The sequence below is a fragment of the Salmo trutta genome, chromosome 20 (genome assembly GCF_901001165.1).
Source record: "Salmo trutta chromosome 20, fSalTru1.1, whole genome shotgun sequence".
Lineage (NCBI taxonomy): Eukaryota > Metazoa > Chordata > Actinopteri > Salmoniformes > Salmonidae > Salmo > Salmo trutta.
This window is the reverse complement of record NC_042976.1, coordinates 28,311,613-28,332,127: the sequence shown is the minus strand read 5'-3', so window position 1 is coordinate 28,332,127 and position 20,515 is coordinate 28,311,613. Positions and strand designations below refer to the sequence as shown.

Here is a 20,515-nt window from a genome sequence, read left to right as displayed (position 1 = left end):
GTGAATATCATGACTTAGCATGTTGTCTGTCCCAGTGGAAGAGAGCCAGGAGTTCTGCTCACTACCCAGTCTCTGAACCTATTACGGCCTGTCTGCTTACTGCTGCTGCAGCAGAGCTAAGCCTCAGTGACTGCAGTGGAATGAATCACGACACATCAGGACCAAACCATGCTTATTTAAGAAGATAGTTCCAGACTTATAAAATGGTAAATATGCATAGCATTGTTCAGTGATGAAGGCTGAAAATCAGACCAACCAGAAGTAAAGTTGCAATTCATAGGCAATCAGAGACCATGATGCTTCCAAGTGCATAAAAAGTAATCAAAAGAATTGAATTCCAGACAATCTAATACCCAAAGTCTGCCCCCGGATGCAATACAGAAAGTTTTCAATGATGTGGTGATTGCAAAGTTTGCAATGACATGGTGTGTGTGTGTGTGTGTGTGTGTGTGTGTCAGTGTGTGCGTGTGTGCGTGTGTGCGTGTGTGTGTGTGTGTGTGTGTTGTAATGAGTGTGTATGTCTGTTAGACAGAGACAAAGACAGCAGTGATTAGTGCAGTAATTCAGGTCACTGCTAGACCACAGGGGAGGGAAACATAACTTTGGAAAGGCTGCCTTTGCAGATAAATTACAGACAGTTCTATTATTGTCACATACTTTTCTCACATACTCACTACTTCTATTCATGTCTGCTTGTCTAACTGTCTGCTTGTCCAACTGTCTGCTTGTCCAACTGTCTGCTTGTCCAACTGTCTGCTTGTCCAACTGTCTGCTTGTCTAACTGTCTGCTTGTCCAACTGTCTGCTTGTCCAACTGTCTGCTTGTCTAACTGTCTGCTTGTCCAACTGTCTGCTTGTCCAACTGTCTGCTTGTCCAACTGTCTGCTTGTCTAACTGTCTGCTTGTCCAACTGTCTGCTTGTCCAACTGTCTGCTTGTCTACTGTCTGCTTGTCCAACTGTCTGCTTGTCTAACTGTCTGCTTGTCTAACTGTCCTGCTTTGTCCAACTGTCTGCTTGTCCAACTGTCTGCTTTGTCTAACTGTCTGCTTGTCCAACTGTCTGCTTGTCTAACTGTCTGCTTGTCCAACTGTCTGCTTGTCTAACTGTCTGCTTGTCCAACTGTCTGCTTGTCCAACTGTCTGCTTGTCTAATTGTCTGCTTGTCCAACTGTCTGCTTGTCTAACTGTCTGCTTGTCTAACTGTCTGCTTGTCAAATTGTCTGCTTGTCATACTGTCCTGCTTGTCTATCTGTCTGCTTTCCTATCTGTCTGCTTGTCCAACTGTCTGCTTGTCATACTGTCTGCTTGTCATACTGTCTGCTTGTCTATCTGTCTGCTTGTCTATCTGTCTGCTTTCCTATCTGTCTGCTTTCCTATCTGTCTGCTTGCCAAACTGTCTGCTTGTCCAACTGTCTGCTTGTCCAACTGTCTGCTTGTCTAACTGTCTGCTTGTCCAACTGTCTGCTTGTCATACTGTCTGCTTTCCTATCTGTCTGCTTGCCAAACTGTCTGCTTGTCTATCTGTCTGCTTGTCTAACTGTCTGCTTGTCATACTGTCTGCTTGTCTATCTGTCTGCTTTCCTATCTGTCTGCTTGCCAAACTGTCTGCTTGTCTATCTGTCTGCTTGTCTAACTGTCTGCTTGTCATACTGTCTGCTTGTCTATCTGTCTGCTTTCCTATCTGTCTGCTTGCCTAACTGTCTGCTTGTCTATCTGTCTGCTTGTCTAACTGTCTGCTTTCCTATCTGTCTACTTGTCTATCTGTCTATCTATCTGCTTGCCTATCTGTCTGCTTGCCTAACTGTCTGTTTGCCTAACTGTCTGCTTGTCTATCTGTCTGCTTGCCTAACTGTCTGCTTGCCTAACTGTCTGCTTGCCTAACTGTCTGCTTGTCTATCTGTCAGCTTGTCTATCTGTCTGCTTGTCTATCTGTCTGCCTTCTTTCCCTCTCCTTTTAACCCACTCTAATTCTCTTTTTCAGGTTATCTTCCTCCTCATCCCTCTCTCTCCTTTCCTCCTTGCCCTCACTCTGTCACTTTGCCTGTCTGACTGTCTTTCGCCGTCTCTTTACTTTTAAGCCCTCTCCACATCACTCTCACTTGGTCTTTAACCTCCTTTTCTTCCTCCTCCTCTTGTCTGCCCCTTCACTGCCCCATAACTATGTGCCTGTCTGTCTTCCTCTCGCCCCTGTAATCCTCCCTCCCTCCCTCCGTGTGTGTGATTCAGTAGACTGGTGCAGCAGTCTGCTGGTGAGGTTTAAACCACTGACAGTGGGATGCCTTTGAAGTACTGCAGCCTTTTTTAATGGCCCATCTCTCTCACTTTCTCTTCTCTCTCCCTTAATTTCTCTTTTCTCTCCTCTCCGCCTGTTACGCTTTTTAAAGAGGAGCAGGAATCACTGCAGTTCACTTTGTCATGCAGCTATGGAAATAAGAGCTGCGTTGTCTGAGTGTGTCAGTGTGTGTGTGTGTGTGTGTGTGTGTGTGTCTTTTCTCTGACGCTGTTCACATTATAATCTCTTCAGAGACCCATAAGCACCTACACAGACCTGAATACACACACATGCCAAAAAGAGACACATTTGTAACCATAGCGGACATGGCACGGGAATTGAGAGGTGTTTATCCCCCAGCATGTTGTCTCTACTTGAGACAATGTTTATGTGAATCTGTATGTGCTGTAGATCCTTATCAGGCTGATGAGTGATGTTACTGTCTCTTTAACTGCATTAGATAATCATCTACACACTCAACCACACACCTGCCTCCCTCCCAGACAGTAGGGCCAAAAACGCCCGTATGATATCGGCCTGGGCTGACAACATGAAAATGATCTTTGAGACAATGGGGAGGTGATTAGAATATCGTTGAAACCAGGTGTCTGCCTCAACATTTTCAGTTAGGGAAACTGCCTCAGGTTTGTACTGGTCTACACACACAGGCTCGTACTTACACACGCATGCATGTACACACAAACACACACAAGATTGTGCACACGTTTGAGCGCGCTCTACCAGTGTACTCCCTCTCTGCTCTCGCTCCCTTTTTCTCCCCTTTCTCTACTATACGTCCTCCTTCTCCTTTGACTTTCTCTTACCCCCTCTATTTCCTTCCTCTCTTCGTCCTCTTCTCCCTCCTGACCCTGTCTCTAGGCTCTGATAAGCCAGGATGCAGATTAAAGACACTTTAGAAGTGCTGCAGTGAAGTAAGCTGCTCCCAGGCGCAGAAACCAATTACCCTATTAAACCCAGACCTGCTCTGTGTGCCCAGCCCTGTGTCAGTACACACACCACCATCCCCACTATACCTCACTATACCATTCACTACTACTTAGCTTGTACAGCCTCTTATTAAGCTGACTAGGCAGAGTTAGAGAGACAATACACCGTGATAACCATGAAACTAGTTACACTGCCCGCCTTGCCCCCTCCCCATCCCCCATTCCCCAAACACGACTCTCTCCAAAGTCAAGTATCACAACACCCCTGATAGACCTGGACGATATGGACAAAAATCCATGTTGTGAATAAATAGAACGATCATTTTATAACATGAATGTGCACCACAGCTATTATATTCTCCTTTAAACTACTACTACTGGTGAGATGGTTGTATCCAACGACTGTCCCATTGACAATCACACATATTAATATTAACAAACTTACTTCATTTCTCTAGAACAGGCTACTTATCGTAATTAACGAAATGAGCAAAATGCCTGTGATAAGTGATCGGTATGGTTGGTGTCGATCATTTGCGGTTTATCGTCCCAGCTCTTGCCCCTGAGTCTTGGAGGATTTTGAAAAGAAGTGAAGCCAACCACTGTCGTGACAAAAGGAGGAGTGCATTCTTCTCAGGACACACCCACACAAGTGCTGCAGCTAGCGGAGCACATGTACTGTACATTACACAAGCATATACACTACAGCCCTTCGGTTCAAATTACACATAGCCTAATCCAAAGCCAAGCCCCAACCCTTTACTGACAGGCACAAAGCTCAGCCATATCTGGACTGGATTAGCTAGCTAGTTTTACAGCTGGCCCAGTCTGACAGTAGATTGTCTATAGAGTATAGCTGGGAATATCTGTGTCTATAGACTATAGCTGGTTATAAAACTGGTTGCTTGCATCCTGCATGCTGATTGGACGAGCAGCATTCCAAGCCATGCTGTATTGGCCGTCACAGACACACTATGCCTGCTAACGGTTCCACCTGAAAGGGATCACTGTGCCTCCACAAGAATATCATGCTCATGTTGTTGAATCATCTCTTGTACTCAACTAGCACATGATTTCCCCTCACTTCCAGCCTAGCATTTAGTTTGGTACAGAGGAGGTTAATATAAGCCTCGCTGTCTGCCAATGTTTCACTTTTGAATTTAGATCTCTGTAGTACCATACATAGAGTGAACGGTGCCCAGACGAGACTAGACAACTTCTACTGAGCCAGTCAAATCACGCATCAATGCCAATAGAAAAGAATATAAAACAAACAAAAATGCAGCTGGTGTACTGTCAATCCAAAGTTGGCTAGCTAGCTAGCGACAAGAACATTGCCTGCGTAGAAACCATTTTGTTTAGAACGGACGACCAGTCCTTTTGCATAGCAACTATGCAAAAATAATTAAAGACTGGGTCTTGTCTGTGGCAACATGGCTAAAAGAACTAAGAACCAGATTTTTGTCCAGACTATATCTTCTGTTGTAAGAATTAAATTGTATGAATTGACTTATAAATAAAGTTTTAATGAAAATATGAAATTCATTGCTATTTTAATATGTTGGTAACAGTTTTATAAAAGCAATGAGGCAGTGCTACCGCGTCGGGCCAAACAACACCATTTACCTGTGACTGTATTCATGATACAGCACTGTCTCTTGTGCATTATTGCTTAAGTATATATGTGTCTATAGACTATAGATGGGTATATCTGTCCTAGGACTGGCTAGCTGAGTCAAAGTGGCTTAAACTGAGAGTTCCATCCAGGGACACAGGAAACAAAGGATAATTACCACTACTTGGTATAGACTGCGGCACTACTGAGAACAATCACACATTGGCACACTGAGAGACTGCATATTAGAGGGATGGGGGGGGGCTGTATATGACAGACAGAGGGAAGGAATAGAAAGGAGGAGAGAGGGAGAAAAGAGGGAAGGCAGTTCAGACAGTGGAATAAATAGAGAGTAGTAAAAGACAGTGTGAGAGTGGATCAGTGGAAGTAGAGCAAAGTCACTAGTTTAATGGTTTGTGTGTGTGTGTGCGTGCGTGCCAACTATAACAAACACAGCATGGGAGGATATGAACCTGGAGTTGAACTCAATATGCATCCAGCAACAAAGAAAAACTTCCTCTCCTCTGCTCATTCCCATTAGTACCACTCCTTTATATCACACCCTACCACTCTATCCCTTCCCCCGGGACATCTCTCTCTCTCTCTCTCTCTCTCTATCTGTATTAATGTTTTGCTTCAAAGGCTGCAAACACAGCATCACAGGCCTACTGTAAACTAAAAGGGAAACATCTTAATGAAACAAATAGGTTGCGCCCACCGATTAGGTTCTCTCCTCTGACATAATTGTTGCATCACAAATGTTGTCAAAGCCCAAGGGATTGTTCATTTGAAGACTGATTCTTGACTTCATCAACCCTTCATCAATCCTTTTGAAAGCTAACCAGAGAGAGAGAGAGAGAGAGAGAGAGAGAGAGAGAGAGGGGTGCTCCCCATGGTTCTGAAAGCATCAGACCTAGAGCTCTTTCACCCACACAACTCTCTCTCCCCCACACACCTCTCTCTCTCTCTCTCTCTCTCTCTCTCTCTCTCTCTGACCACACATCTCTCTCTCTCCCCCACACACCTCTCTCTCTCTCCCCCACACAAATCTCTCTCTCCCCCACACACCTCTCTCTCTCTCCCACACACCTCTCTCTCTCCCCCACACCCCTCTCCCTCTCTCCCACACACACCTCTCTCTCAATTAAATTCAATGCATTTCAATTTAAGGGCTTTATTGGCATGGGAAACATATGTTTACATTGCCAAAGCAAGTGAAGTAGATAATAAACAAAAGTGAAATAAACAATAAAAATTAACAGTAAACATAACACTTGCAGAAGTTCCAAAAGAATAAAGACATTTCAAATGTCATATTATGTATATATAAAGTGTTGTAACGATGTGCAAATAGTTAAAGTAGAAAAGTGAAAATAAATCAACATAAATATGAGTTGTATTTACAGCGGTGTTTGTTCTTCACTGGTTGCCCTTTTCTTGAGGCCACAGATCAAAAACCTTGCTGCTGTAACGGCACACTGGGTGTTTCATCCAGTAGATATGAGAGTTTAGCAAAATTGGATTTGTTTTCAAATTCTTTGTGGATCTGTGTAATCTGAGGGAAATATGTGTCTCTAATATGGTCATACATTTGGCAGGAGGTTAGGAAGTGCAGCTACCCCCCCCCCCCCCCCCCCCCCCCCCGTGCTGTTCTCAGCTGTGATAGCTTTATTGCAGACTCAGGGAGACATCATAACTGACTTCATGGAGGAGGGACACAGGACTGATGAGTCCTCCTTCAGGAGTCTTAACTCACAGTGACACACACACACACAACATTGTCACTCTAGCCATGAGCAATAACACAAACATACACACACACACATACACTCCACCTCTACCAAAATACTTGATTTGCAACCAGCAGACTCTATTTAACTGCATTGTCAGCGTTATAAATCAGGCATCATAACCAGCCAGACAGAGGCACAGCAACATTGTCTGGCCATAAACACACGTTATATGACACATATCACACACGTGTCACTGCTGACATATGTCACCCATAAAGATTTACCTCAGACTGATCCAACTGAGCAGTCTAGCCTCTCGAAATGTGATGCTAATGTAAAACCATATTCTTCATATCCGCGGAGCAAGACAATAAAGATGAAGTGAACGGGAGAGGGTGTGTGAGAGAGAGGGAGAGAGGATTCTTGTGAGAGAGAAAGAGAGAAAGAATGGTAAAGGGACAGCTGGAAATTGAGAGTGAGTGAGTGACAGACAGGAAAGGTCAAAGACACCAAGAGGGACCGGCAGAGGTCAGGATGGAGATATAGGGAAGAGGGAGAAAGTAGGAGGGAGGTAGGGAGTAGGAAGGAGGGAGGGAGAGAGCAGGAGAGAGAGAGATACTGTAGTTGTCATGCTTGAGAAGCTCCTGCTTTCCCATCTCCTGGCTGTCAGATATTGATTTACTGGGGAATATCCCTCATAGGCTCTAGTTATTAACACTGACAGCACTGCACTGGGCTGTGAATTAGCCCGCAGCATCCACATAGACACACATGTAGAGTATATATACTGTACGCACACACACACACACACGCACACACAGCTTGACATGTTGACCACCACAATCATGTGTGTGAACATGTTTTAGCACACAATGTTAGACGTTTTTGTAATTTTATCAGTAACTTACTGCATTAATCAACAGTATAATGCTGTATAAACCAAATACAGTAGATTACTGTAGAATGCACAGTAAAATATCATACATTTGTTTTACAGCACGCTATAATACCTTTCTGTAATTTCAAAGGTAAAACACTGTAAAATGCACAGTAAAATACTTTGAATGTGTTTTACAGTATCAATGATGGTGCATTGTGGGAAACTCTTGTGGGCAAGGAAAGAGTTTCTGGCTCATTAACATATTTTATGGGTGCCATGTAAGAGGCTATTTTGTTGCACCAGTGAGTGAGAATGGTGTACCCCACAGAATACCGTAATATACTGTAATTTAGGAATTTTACAAACCTTGTCCTGAAACTGTGCAGTAACTTACTGGCCAATTGCTGTTAGTAATTTACAGTAATTCAAAATACAGTACCATACTGGATTTTTGGAGCACCAAAAACCTTTTGAACACTAGTGGGTGCATGCCATTGTTGTTTCTCTTGTTAGAGGCTGTATTTGTTGCACCCATTAGTGAGAGTGCTGTGCCAATTTAAGTTATATGTAGTAGTTGTTATTAATTGAATGTATATAGGGAATAGATCAGACCTTTTAATGGTTGAGTGTTTACCCATGTCCATTTGATCTGTTTTGCCCTGTAATCACACCCAGTTTGGAAGCCTTTGTTCAGGCCTCAAGAAGTGCAAGTGATATAAAACACCTAGTATTCATTAATATATGCTGTAATATGCAAATGACTACAGTCAACCTGCTTGCTCTAATCCCTTGTAATTACAGTAAAATACTGTGGAAATCATTTTCTTAAAGTTTAATAGCGACGTTACGTTAGATAACGGAACGTCAAGACATGCGTCGAAATCACTAAGCAGCTAAATTTGAAGTAGTGTGCTGATGTGCATAACTTTGGAAAGGCTGCCTTTGCAGATAAATTACAGACAGTTCTATTATTGTCACATACTTTTCTCACATACTCACTACTTCTATTCATGTCTGCTTGTCTAACTGTCTGCTTGTCCAACTGTCTGCTTGTCCAACTGTCTGCTTGTCCAACTGTCTGCTTGTCCAACTGTCTGCTTGTCTAACTGTCTGCTTGTCCAACTGTCTGCTTGTCCAACTGTCTGCTTGTCTAACTGTCTGCTTGTCCAACTGTCTGCTTGTCCAACTGTCTGCTTGTCCAACTGTCTGCTTGTCTAACTGTCTGCTTGTCCAACTGTCTGCTTGTCCAACTGTCTGCTTGTCTAACTGTCTGCTTGTCCAACTGTCTGCTTGTCTAACTGTCTGCTTGTCTAACTGTCTGCTTGTCCAACTGTCTGCTTGTCCAACTGTCTGCTTGTCTAACTGTCTGCTTGTCCAACTGTCTGCTTGTCTAACTGTCTGCTTGTCCAACTGTCTGCTTGTCTAACTGTCTGCTTGTCCAACTGTCTGCTTGTCCAACTGTCTGCTTGTCTAATTGTCTGCTTGTCCAACTGTCTGCTTGTCTAACAGTCTGCTTGTCTAACTGTCTGCTTGTCAAATTGTCTGCTTGTCATACTGTCTGCTTGTCTATCTGTCTGCTTTCCTATCTGTCTGCTTGTCCAACTGTCTGCTTGTCATACTGTCTGCTTGTCATACTGTCTGCTTGTCTATCTGTCTGCTTGTCTATCTGTCTGCTTTCCTATCTGTCTGCTTTCCTATCTGTCTGCTTGCCAAACTGTCTGCTTGTCCAACTGTCTGCTTGTCCAACTGTCTGCTTGTCTAACTGTCTGCTTGTCCAACTGTCTGCTTGTCATACTGTCTGCTTTCCTATCTGTCTGCTTGCCAAACTGTCTGCTTGTCTATCTGTCTGCTTGTCTAACTGTCTGCTTGTCATACTGTCTGCTTGTCTATCTGTCTGCTTTCCTATCTGTCTGCTTGCCAAACTGTCTGCTTGTCTATCTGTCTGCTTGTCTAACTGTCTGCTTGTCATACTGTCTGCTTGTCTATCTGTCTGCTTTCCTATCTGTCTGCTTGCCTAACTGTCTGCTTGTCTATCTGTCTGCTTGTCTAACTGTCTGCTTTCCTATCTGTCTACTTGTCTATCTGTCTATCTATCTGCTTGCCTATCTGTCTGCTTGCCTAACTGTCTGTTTGCCTAACTGTCTGCTTGTCTATCTGTCTGCTTGCCTAACTGTCTGCTTGCCTAACTGTCTGCTTGCCTAACTGTCTGCTTGTCTATCTGTCAGCTTGTCTATCTGTCTGCTTGTCTATCTGTCTGCCTTCTTTCCCTCTCCTTTTAACCCACTCTAATTCTCTTTTTCAGGTTATCTTCCTCCTCATCCCTCTCTCTCCTTTCCTCCTTGCCCTCACTCTGTCACTTTGCCTGTCTGACTGTCTTTCGCCGTCTCTTTACTTTTAAGCCCTCTCCACATCACTCTCACTTGGTCTTTAACCTCCTTTTCTTCCTCCTCCTCTTGTCTGCCCCTTCACTGCCCCATAACTATGTGCCTGTCTGTCTTCCTCTCGCCCCTGTAATCCTCCCTCCCTCCCTCCGTGTGTGTGATTCAGTAGACTGGTGCAGCAGTCTGCTGGTGAGGTTTAAACCACTGACAGTGGGATGCCTTTGAAGTACTGCAGCCTTTTTTAATGGCCCATCTCTCTCACTTTCTCTTCTCTCTCCCTTAATTTCTCTTTTCTCTCCTCTCCGCCTGTTACGCTTTTTAAAGAGGAGCAGGAATCACTGCAGTTCACTTTGTCATGCAGCTATGGAAATAAGAGCTGCGTTGTCTGAGTGTGTCAGTGTGTGTGTGTGTGTGTGTGTGTGTGTGTCTTTTCTCTGACGCTGTTCACATTATAATCTCTTCAGAGACCCATAAGCACCTACACAGACCTGAATACACACACATGCCAAAAAGAGACACATTTGTAACCATAGCGGACATGGCACGGGAATTGAGAGGTGTTTATCCCCCAGCATGTTGTCTCTACTTGAGACAATGTTTATGTGAATCTGTATGTGCTGTAGATCCTTATCAGGCTGATGAGTGATGTTACTGTCTCTTTAACTGCATTAGATAATCATCTACACACTCAACCACACACCTGCCTCCCTCCCAGACAGTAGGGCCAAAACGCCCGTATGATATCGGCCTGGGCTGACAACATGAAAATGATCTTTGAGACAATGGGGAGGTGATTAGAATATCGTTGAAACCAGGTGTCTGCCTCAACATTTTCAGTTAGGGAAACTGCCTCAGGTTTGTACTGGTCTACACACACAGGCTCGTACTTACACACGCATGCATGTACACACAAACACACACAAGATTGTGCACACGTTTGAGCGCGCTCTACCAGTGTACTCCCTCTCTGCTCTCGCTCCCTTTTTCTCCCCTTTCTCTACTATACGTCCTCCTTCTCCTTTGACTTTCTCTTACCCCCTCTATTTCCTTCCTCTCTTCGTCCTCTTCTCCCTCCTGACCCTGTCTCTAGGCTCTGATAAGCCAGGATGCAGATTAAAGACACTTTAGAAGTGCTGCAGTGAAGTAAGCTGCTCCCAGGCGCAGAAACCAATTACCCTATTAAACCCAGACCTGCTCTGTGTGCCCAGCCCTGTGTCAGTACACACACCACCATCCCCACTATACCTCACTATACCATTCACTACTACTTAGCTTGTACAGCCTCTTATTAAGCTGACTAGGCAGAGTTAGAGAGACAATACACCGTGATAACCATGAAACTAGTTACACTGCCCGCCTTGCCCCCTCCCCATCCCCCATTCCCCAAACACGACTCTCTCCAAAGTCAAGTATCACAACACCCCTGATAGACCTGGACGATATGGACAAAAATCCATGTTGTGAATAAATAGAACGATCATTTTATAACATGAATGTGCACCACAGCTATTATATTCTCCTTTAAACTACTACTACTGGTGAGATGGTTGTATCCAACGACTGTCCCATTGACAATCACACATATTAATATTAACAAACTTACTTCATTTCTCTAGAACAGGCTACTTATCGTAATTAACGAAATGAGCAAAATGCCTGTGATAAGTGATCGGTATGGTTGGTGTCGATCATTTGCGGTTTATCGTCCCAGCTCTTGCCCCTGAGTCTTGGAGGATTTTGAAAAGAAGTGAAGCCAACCACTGTCGTGACAAAAGGAGGAGTGCATTCTTCTCAGGACACACCCACACAAGTGCTGCAGCTAGCGGAGCACATGTACTGTACATTACACAAGCATATACACTACAGCCCTTCGGTTCAAATTACACATAGCCTAATCCAAAGCCAAGCCCCAACCCTTTACTGACAGGCACAAAGCTCAGCCATATCTGGACTGGATTAGCTAGCTAGTTTTACAGCTGGCCCAGTCTGACAGTAGATTGTCTATAGAGTATAGCTGGGAATATCTGTGTCTATAGACTATAGCTGGTTATAAAACTGGTTGCTTGCATCCTGCATGCTGATTGGACGAGCAGCATTCCAAGCCATGCTGTATTGGCCGTCACAGACACACTATGCCTGCTAACGGTTCCACCTGAAAGGGATCACTGTGCCTCCACAAGAATATCATGCTCATGTTGTTGAATCATCTCTTGTACTCAACTAGCACATGATTTCCCCTCACTTCCAGCCTAGCATTTAGTTTGGTACAGAGGAGGTTAATATAAGCCTCGCTGTCTGCCAATGTTTCACTTTTGAATTTAGATCTCTGTAGTACCATACATAGAGTGAACGGTGCCCAGACGAGACTAGACAACTTCTACTGAGCCAGTCAAATCACGCATCAATGCCAATAGAAAAGAATATAAAACAAACAAAAATGCAGCTGGTGTACTGTCAATCCAAAGTTGGCTAGCTAGCTAGCGACAAGAACATTGCCTGCGTAGAAACCATTTTGTTTAGAACGGACGACCAGTCCTTTTGCATAGCAACTATGCAAAAATAATTAAAGACTGGGTCTTGTCTGTGGCAACATGGCTAAAAGAACTAAGAACCAGATTTTTGTCCAGACTATATCTTCTGTTGTAAGAATTAAATTGTATGAATTGACTTATAAATAAAGTTTTAATGAAAATATGAAATTCATTGCTATTTTAATATGTTGGTAACAGTTTTATAAAAGCAATGAGGCAGTGCTACCGCGTCGGGCCAAACAACACCATTTACCTGTGACTGTATTCATGATACAGCACTGTCTCTTGTGCATTATTGCTTAAGTATATATGTGTCTATAGACTATAGATGGGTATATCTGTCCTAGGACTGGCTAGCTGAGTCAAAGTGGCTTAAACTGAGAGTTCCATCCAGGGACACAGGAAACAAAGGATAATTACCACTACTTGGTATAGACTGCGGCACTACTGAGAACAATCACACATTGGCACACTGAGAGACTGCATATTAGAGGGATGGGGGGGGGCTGTATATGACAGACAGAGGGAAGGAATAGAAAGGAGGAGAGAGGGAGAAAAGAGGGAAGGCAGTTCAGACAGTGGAATAAATAGAGAGTAGTAAAAGACAGTGTGAGAGTGGATCAGTGGAAGTAGAGCAAAGTCACTAGTTTAATGGTTTGTGTGTGTGTGTGCGTGCGTGCCAACTATAACAAACACAGCATGGGAGGATATGAACCTGGAGTTGAACTCAATATGCATCCAGCAACAAAGAAAAACTTCCTCTCCTCTGCTCATTCCCATTAGTACCACTCCTTTATATCACACCCTACCACTCTATCCCTTCCCCCGGGACATCTCTCTCTCTCTCTCTCTCTCTCTATCTGTATTAATGTTTTGCTTCAAAGGCTGCAAACACAGCATCACAGGCCTACTGTAAACTAAAAGGGAAACATCTTAATGAAACAAATAGGTTGCGCCCACCGATTAGGTTCTCTCCTCTGACATAATTGTTGCATCACAAATGTTGTCAAAGCCCAAGGGATTGTTCATTTGAAGACTGATTCTTGACTTCATCAACCCTTCATCAATCCTTTTGAAAGCTAACCAGAGAGAGAGAGAGAGAGAGAGAGAGAGAGAGAGAGAGGGGTGCTCCCCATGGTTCTGAAAGCATCAGACCTAGAGCTCTTTCACCCACACAACTCTCTCTTCCCCCACACACCTCTCTCTCTCTCTCTCTCTCTCTCTCTCTCTCTCTCTGACCACACATCTCTCTCTCTCCCCCACACACCTCTCTCTCTCTCCCCCACACAAATCTCTCTCTCCCCCACACACCTCTCTCTCTCTCCCACACACCTCTCTCTCTCCCCCACACCCCTCTCCCTCTCTCCCACACACACCTCTCTCTCAATTAAATTCAATGCATTTCAATTTAAGGGCTTTATTGGCATGGGAAACATATGTTTACATTGCCAAAGCAAGTGAAGTAGATAATAAACAAAAGTGAAATAAACAATAAAAATTAACAGTAAACATAACACTTGCAGAAGTTCCAAAAGAATAAAGACATTTCAAATGTCATATTATGTATATATAAAGTGTTGTAACGATGTGCAAATAGTTAAAGTAGAAAAGTGAAAATAAATCAACATAAATATGAGTTGTATTTACAGCGGTGTTTGTTCTTCACTGGTTGCCCTTTTCTTGAGGCCACAGATCAAAAACCTTGCTGCTGTAACGGCACACTGGGTGTTTCATCCAGTAGATATGAGAGTTTAGCAAAATTGGATTTGTTTTCAAATTCTTTGTGGATCTGTGTAATCTGAGGGAAATATGTGTCTCTAATATGGTCATACATTTGGCAGGAGGTTAGGAAGTGCAGCTACCCCCCCCCCCCCCCCCCCCCCCCCCCGTGCTGTTCTCAGCTGTGATAGCTTTATTGCAGACTCAGGGAGACATCATAACTGACTTCATGGAGGAGGGACACAGGACTGATGAGTCCTCCTTCAGGAGTCTTAACTCACAGTGACACACACACACACAACATTGTCACTCTAGCCATGAGCAATAACACAAACATACACACACACACATACACTCCACCTCTACCAAAATACTTGATTTGCAACCAGCAGACTCTATTTAACTGCATTGTCAGCGTTATAAATCAGGCATCATAACCAGCCAGACAGAGGCACAGCAACATTGTCTGGCCATAAACACACGTTATATGACACATATCACACACGTGTCACTGCTGACATATGTCACCCATAAAGATTTACCTCAGACTGATCCAACTGAGCAGTCTAGCCTCTCGAAATGTGATGCTAATGTAAAACCATATTCTTCATATCCGCGGAGCAAGACAATAAAGATGAAGTGAACGGGAGAGGGTGTGTGAGAGAGAGGGAGAGAGGATTCTTGTGAGAGAGAAAGAGAGAAAGAATGGTAAAGGGACAGCTGGAAATTGAGAGTGAGTGAGTGACAGACAGGAAAGGTCAAAGACACCAAGAGGGACCGGCAGAGGTCAGGATGGAGATATAGGGAAGAGGGAGAAAGTAGGAGGGAGGTAGGGAGTAGGAAGGAGGGAGGGAGAGAGCAGGAGAGAGAGAGATACTGTAGTTGTCATGCTTGAGAAGCTCCTGCTTTCCCATCTCCTGGCTGTCAGATATTGATTTACTGGGGAATATCCCTCATAGGCTCTAGTTATTAACACTGACAGCACTGCACTGGGCTGTGAATTAGCCCGCAGCATCCACATAGACACACATGTAGAGTATATATACTGTACGCACACACACACACACACGCACACACAGCTTGACATGTTGACCACCACAATCATGTGTGTGAACATGTTTTAGCACACAATGTTAGACGTTTTTGTAATTTTATCAGTAACTTACTGCATTAATCAACAGTATAATGCTGTATAAACCAAATACAGTAGATTACTGTAGAATGCACAGTAAAATATCATACATTTGTTTTACAGCACGCTATAATACCTTTCTGTAATTTCAAAGGTAAAACACTGTAAAATGCACAGTAAAATACTTTGAATGTGTTTTACAGTATCAATGATGGTGCATTGTGGGAAACTCTTGTGGGCAAGGAAAGAGTTTCTGGCTCATTAACATATTTTATGGGTGCCATGTAAGAGGCTATTTTGTTGCACCAGTGAGTGAGAATGGTGTACCCCACAGAATACCGTAATATACTGTAATTTAGGAATTTTACAAACCTTGTCCTGAAACTGTGCAGTAACTTACTGGCCAATTGCTGTTAGTAATTTACAGTAATTCAAAATACAGTACCATACTGGATTTTTGGAGCACCAAAAACCTTTTGAACACTAGTGGGTGCATGCCATTGTTGTTTCTCTTGTTAGAGGCTGTATTTGTTGCACCCATTAGTGAGAGTGCTGTGCCAATTTAAGTTATATGTAGTAGTTGTTATTAATTGAATGTATATAGGGAATAGATCAGACCTTTTAATGGTTGAGTGTTTACCCATGTCCATTTGATCTGTTTTGCCCTGTAATCACACCCAGTTTGGAAGCCTTTGTTCAGGCCTCAAGAAGTGCAAGTGATATAAAACACCTAGTATTCATTAATATATGCTGTAATATGCAAATGACTACAGTCAACCTGCTTGCTCTAATCCCTTGTAATTACAGTAAAATACTGTGGAAATCATTTTCTTAAAGTTTAATAGCGACGTTACGTTAGATAACGGAACGTCAAGACATGCGTCGAAATCACTAAGCAGCTAAATTTGAAGTAGTGTGCTGATGTGCGTACCACTTTACCAGAAGTACGTCATCAATGACGTCCAAAGATTTGTTTCATCACGTGCTTTTTCAAACCGTGTGTTGCAAAATGCAAGATTTTGGCGTGGTTCCGATGCTTTCTTCCATTCCAAGCTGCTTTCTTCCATTCCAAGCTGCTTTCAAACACCAACCTCTGCTGGACACTGTACTTACAGATACAGTTAGGATTTTGTACATGTAGTTTTACCTGACCTGTAGCTTAGCAGGTAGAGTAGGGAACTATGGAACATTCAGGGACTTGAGGTTAGAGGTCAAATCCTGTTGAAGGCACACAGTCATTTTTTTATTCATTCGAAACCACACTTTCTGCACTGTTGTTCAAATAATTTGTTTTATTTAGTATAATATAAGCTTCTGTCTCAAATCCCTTAAATAATGCCATAGATCCCATAAAAAAAGGTAAACTTAAAGAAAAAAAGGGAAGCATGATGTAAGAGGCAAACCTGGTGAAGCCATCGACTTAATGCTGCGCCACAGAGTTCAGACGAAAACAGTGGAGAAAAAAATGCATCTGATAATCATGCGCTGCTATTTATTGCTGAACAGCAGATGTGAACGAAAAATGAAGCTCCAAGTATTGAACCATTTTCCGGCTCAATTTGGTAAAAGCTTCAAAGCCTTCAGAAAGCCTGGGTTTCCCTTCATTACAGTTTAATAGTCACTTTTACTGTGTTATACTGTGTTTCATTGTTCTGGCATCAAGTTACCGTTAATAATATCTCAGTATTGTATTGGCACTATCCAGAAATAGTCAGAGATATATCATAAGATACAGTGCCTTCAGAAAGTATTCACACCCTTGACTGTTTCCACATGTTGTTTTACAGTCTGAATTTAAAATGAATACAATTGCAATTTTGTGCCACTGGCCAACTAACAATACCCCATAACGTGAAAGTGGAATTATGTTTTTATACATTTTGACAAATTAATTGAAATGAAAAGCGTTAATGTCTCAAGTCAACAAGTATTCATTCAACCCCTTTATTATGGCAAGTCTAAATAAGTTCAACAGTAAACATTTGCTGAGCAAGTCACATAATAAGCTGGACTCTATGTGCAATATTAGTGATTAACATGATTTTTTAATGACTACCTCATCTCTGTACCCCACATTTACAATTATCTGTAAGGTCCCTCAGTCGAGCAGTGCATTTCAAACACAGATTCAACCACAAAGACCAGGGAGGTTTTCAAAGTAAAAGTAAAATTGCAAAGAATGTGGCAAAGAAATTAACTTTATGTTCTGAATAGAAAGTGTTATCTTTGGGGCAAATCCAAGACAACACATCACTGAGTACCACTCTTCATATTTTCAAGCACAATGGTGGCTGCATCATGTTATGGGTATGCTTGTAATCAGCAAGGACTAGGGATTTTTTTTGTTGATAAAAATAAACAGAATAGAGCTAACTACAGGCAAACACCTAGAGGAAAACCTTCTGCTTTCCAACAGACACTGGGAAACAAATTCACCTTTCAGCAGGACAATAACCAAAAACACAAAACCAAATCTACACTGGAGTTGCTTACCAAGATGACATTGAATATTTCCGAGTGGCCTAGTTACGGTTTTGATTTAAATTGGCTTAAAAATCTATGGCGAGACTTGAAAATGGCTGTCTAGCAATGATCAACAACCAACTTGACATAGCTTGAATAATATTTTTAAAGAATAATGTGCAAATATTGTACAATCCAATTAGAGACTTACCCAGAAAGACTCACATCTGTAATCTCCACCAAAGGTGATTCTAACATGTATTGACTCAGGGGTATGAATACTTATATAAATTAGATATTTCTGTATTTCATTTTAAATACATTTTCCAAAATGTCTAAAAACAAGTTATCATTTTGTCAGTTTGGGATATTGAGTGTAGGTGGGTGAAAGATTTTTTTTTTAATACATTTTGAATTGTATTGTGGAATAAGTCAAATGCTATGAATACTTTCTGAATGTATCCAATGTGAAATGGCTAGCTAGTTAGCGGTGGTGTCACTCGGTGATGTCACTCGCTCTGAGACCTTGAAGTAGTTGTTCCCCTTGCTCTGCAAGGGCTGCGGCTTTTGTGGAGCGATGGGTAATGATGCTTTGAGGGTGGCTGTTGTCGATGTGTGCAGAGGGTCCCTGGTTCGGGGCGAGGAGAGGGACGGGAGCTATACTGTTACATGAAGGCAATGTCTCTTGTTGTAATTATAATTACTTTGAAGACCAATGCATTCTTAACCCCTAAAAGTGTAAGCCTTTGGGCTATGTTACTAAGCTAACATATGGAATTGTTTAAAGATGGTCCCACCATGGCTCATTTAGCTATTTGATTTAGAGTTTTATGACCCCTGAAGGTATCCCCCCCAATATTTTTGAAAATATTGAATTTGTCCTTTACTACTATAGCCCATAAAAACACATTGAATAGCACATTCATAAATGGCAAAACAGATTTCTAGAAGATTTCTAGAAGATATAAGAAAGTGTGTTGGTAACAAAACTACTTCCATACTTCCATTCATTTTTTTAAATGGTACCGGGTTACCTTCAAACAAATCCTGTGACACTTGTGGGGGTTGTAGAGCAAAACAGCGAACAGCATCATGTTTGTGAGAGTGTCATCTTTCTAAATTAGTTCGTAGGCTAAACCGTTTTGGACCCCAGGAAGAGTAGCTGTTGCCTTGGCAGCAGCTAATGGGGATCCAGAATAAATAGACATACATTCAGACTTTACAGACGTTTTCGTCAGAAGACTGATTTTGGGGATGTATCCTGGTCTGACAAACAGCGCTGTTGCACTGCCACTTTCCACCACAGATGTGGAAGTCCAACATCGACGGATGCAGTGGATTGAGATAGATATATCTCGTTCAAACAGACACATTTTGATGGGGATATTTATTATGTTAATTGCGATCGACTCGAAAGGACGAACTCCAACAAAATTGTCTGTTACAGTTTACAGAAATGTTTTACTTGCCATAACTGTAATATGTTATTTTTTATCAACCTTGGTTGTAAGTTGTAAGTTGCTAAGGATTGTAAGTTGCTAAGGACTAGAGCAACCGCTAAATAACCAAAATGTAAATATAAATGTAAAAATGAAAACCTACAAAGAATACTGGGTAATACGTTGCTGTAGCCAGTAATATACTGTAAATTATATTACAGTAAAAAATGTGGTAACGTAAAATGGATTACAGTAGCTGTACTGTAAAAATAAATTACAGTAATTTCCTGGCCAATTGCTGCCAGTAAATTACTTACATGAACTGTTTTCCAGTGTCTATTCATGCACGCACAGTTCTGTAAGGATGGGTTGAGGCAGGGCTGTTTCACTGACCTATGAGCCCACTCATGTGTCTGCTTCAGCACACATCAAACGTGAGAACCCACACACCTGCCTCATTCATATCCCTCTCGCTCTCACGCTCACTCGCTCTCCTTTTTCTTCCATTCATTTCTCTCTATCTGCCCTTTGAGTTCACCTTCAACCCTAATCTGGACTCTGTCTCTCTTACACACACACACTCACGCACATGCACACGAGCACGAGCATGTGCATGCGCATGCGCACACGCACACACACACTTGTTAAATAACCAACACATTTCACATTTCAAAATAATAAAAAATAATAATTCAGAGAGGGAGGAAAGGAGAAAAAGCAGGGGGAAGATACAACAGGGAAATAGAGGAGAGAGGTATAGATCGGGGAAATGACTAACCAATCACCTTCCCTGGCAGCCTTTTTCCTCTACCGCTTTCCCAAATATATCTCCTTCTATCTCTCTTTACCTCCCCGGCTCCCTCTGTCTCCTAATCTCTTAGTCATGCACCATCATCCGTTTTTATCTCCTTTATTCACCTTCTCACTGACTCATAATCTGTCCCTCTTTCTCCTTTTCTCAACTGTCACTTATCCTCCTTTCCTTACATTCACGTCTCGTCTTCCTGTCCCCATCCTCACATTTCTCTCAATATTGCCTCTCTCCCATCCCTCTCCCTCTTTCTCGATTACTCTTTCCATTCCTCTCTTTCTCTCATCTCTCTCGGCATCCCTCTCTTTCGCTCTTCACTCTCCAGCCGTTCCTCTCTTTTCCCATCTCTCTCCCTGCTGTTCTGCTCTACCTTTCTGTCTGTCACTCTAGCTGAATTACCCAGAGCCTCCCACTACCTGCCGCATTCACCGGTCAACTTCACACAGCTACAGCACTCTGTCTGCAGCAAGCTCACACACCCACCCACAGTACACACGTAACACACATCCCACACACACACAAACACATTGCAGAGACACACACACAAAAACATAATTGCACACACCCACACGGGCAAAAACCACTCTCTCTCC

At 42.6% G+C, this 20,515-nt stretch overlaps 1 protein-coding gene across 1 annotated transcript in view; it reads right to left on the bottom strand.

Annotated features, from left to right (window-relative positions):
* LOC115155830 (unconventional myosin-XVI-like) overlaps positions 1-20,515 on the bottom strand; it is a 181,558-nt gene that overhangs the window by 160,026 nt on the left and 1,017 nt on the right.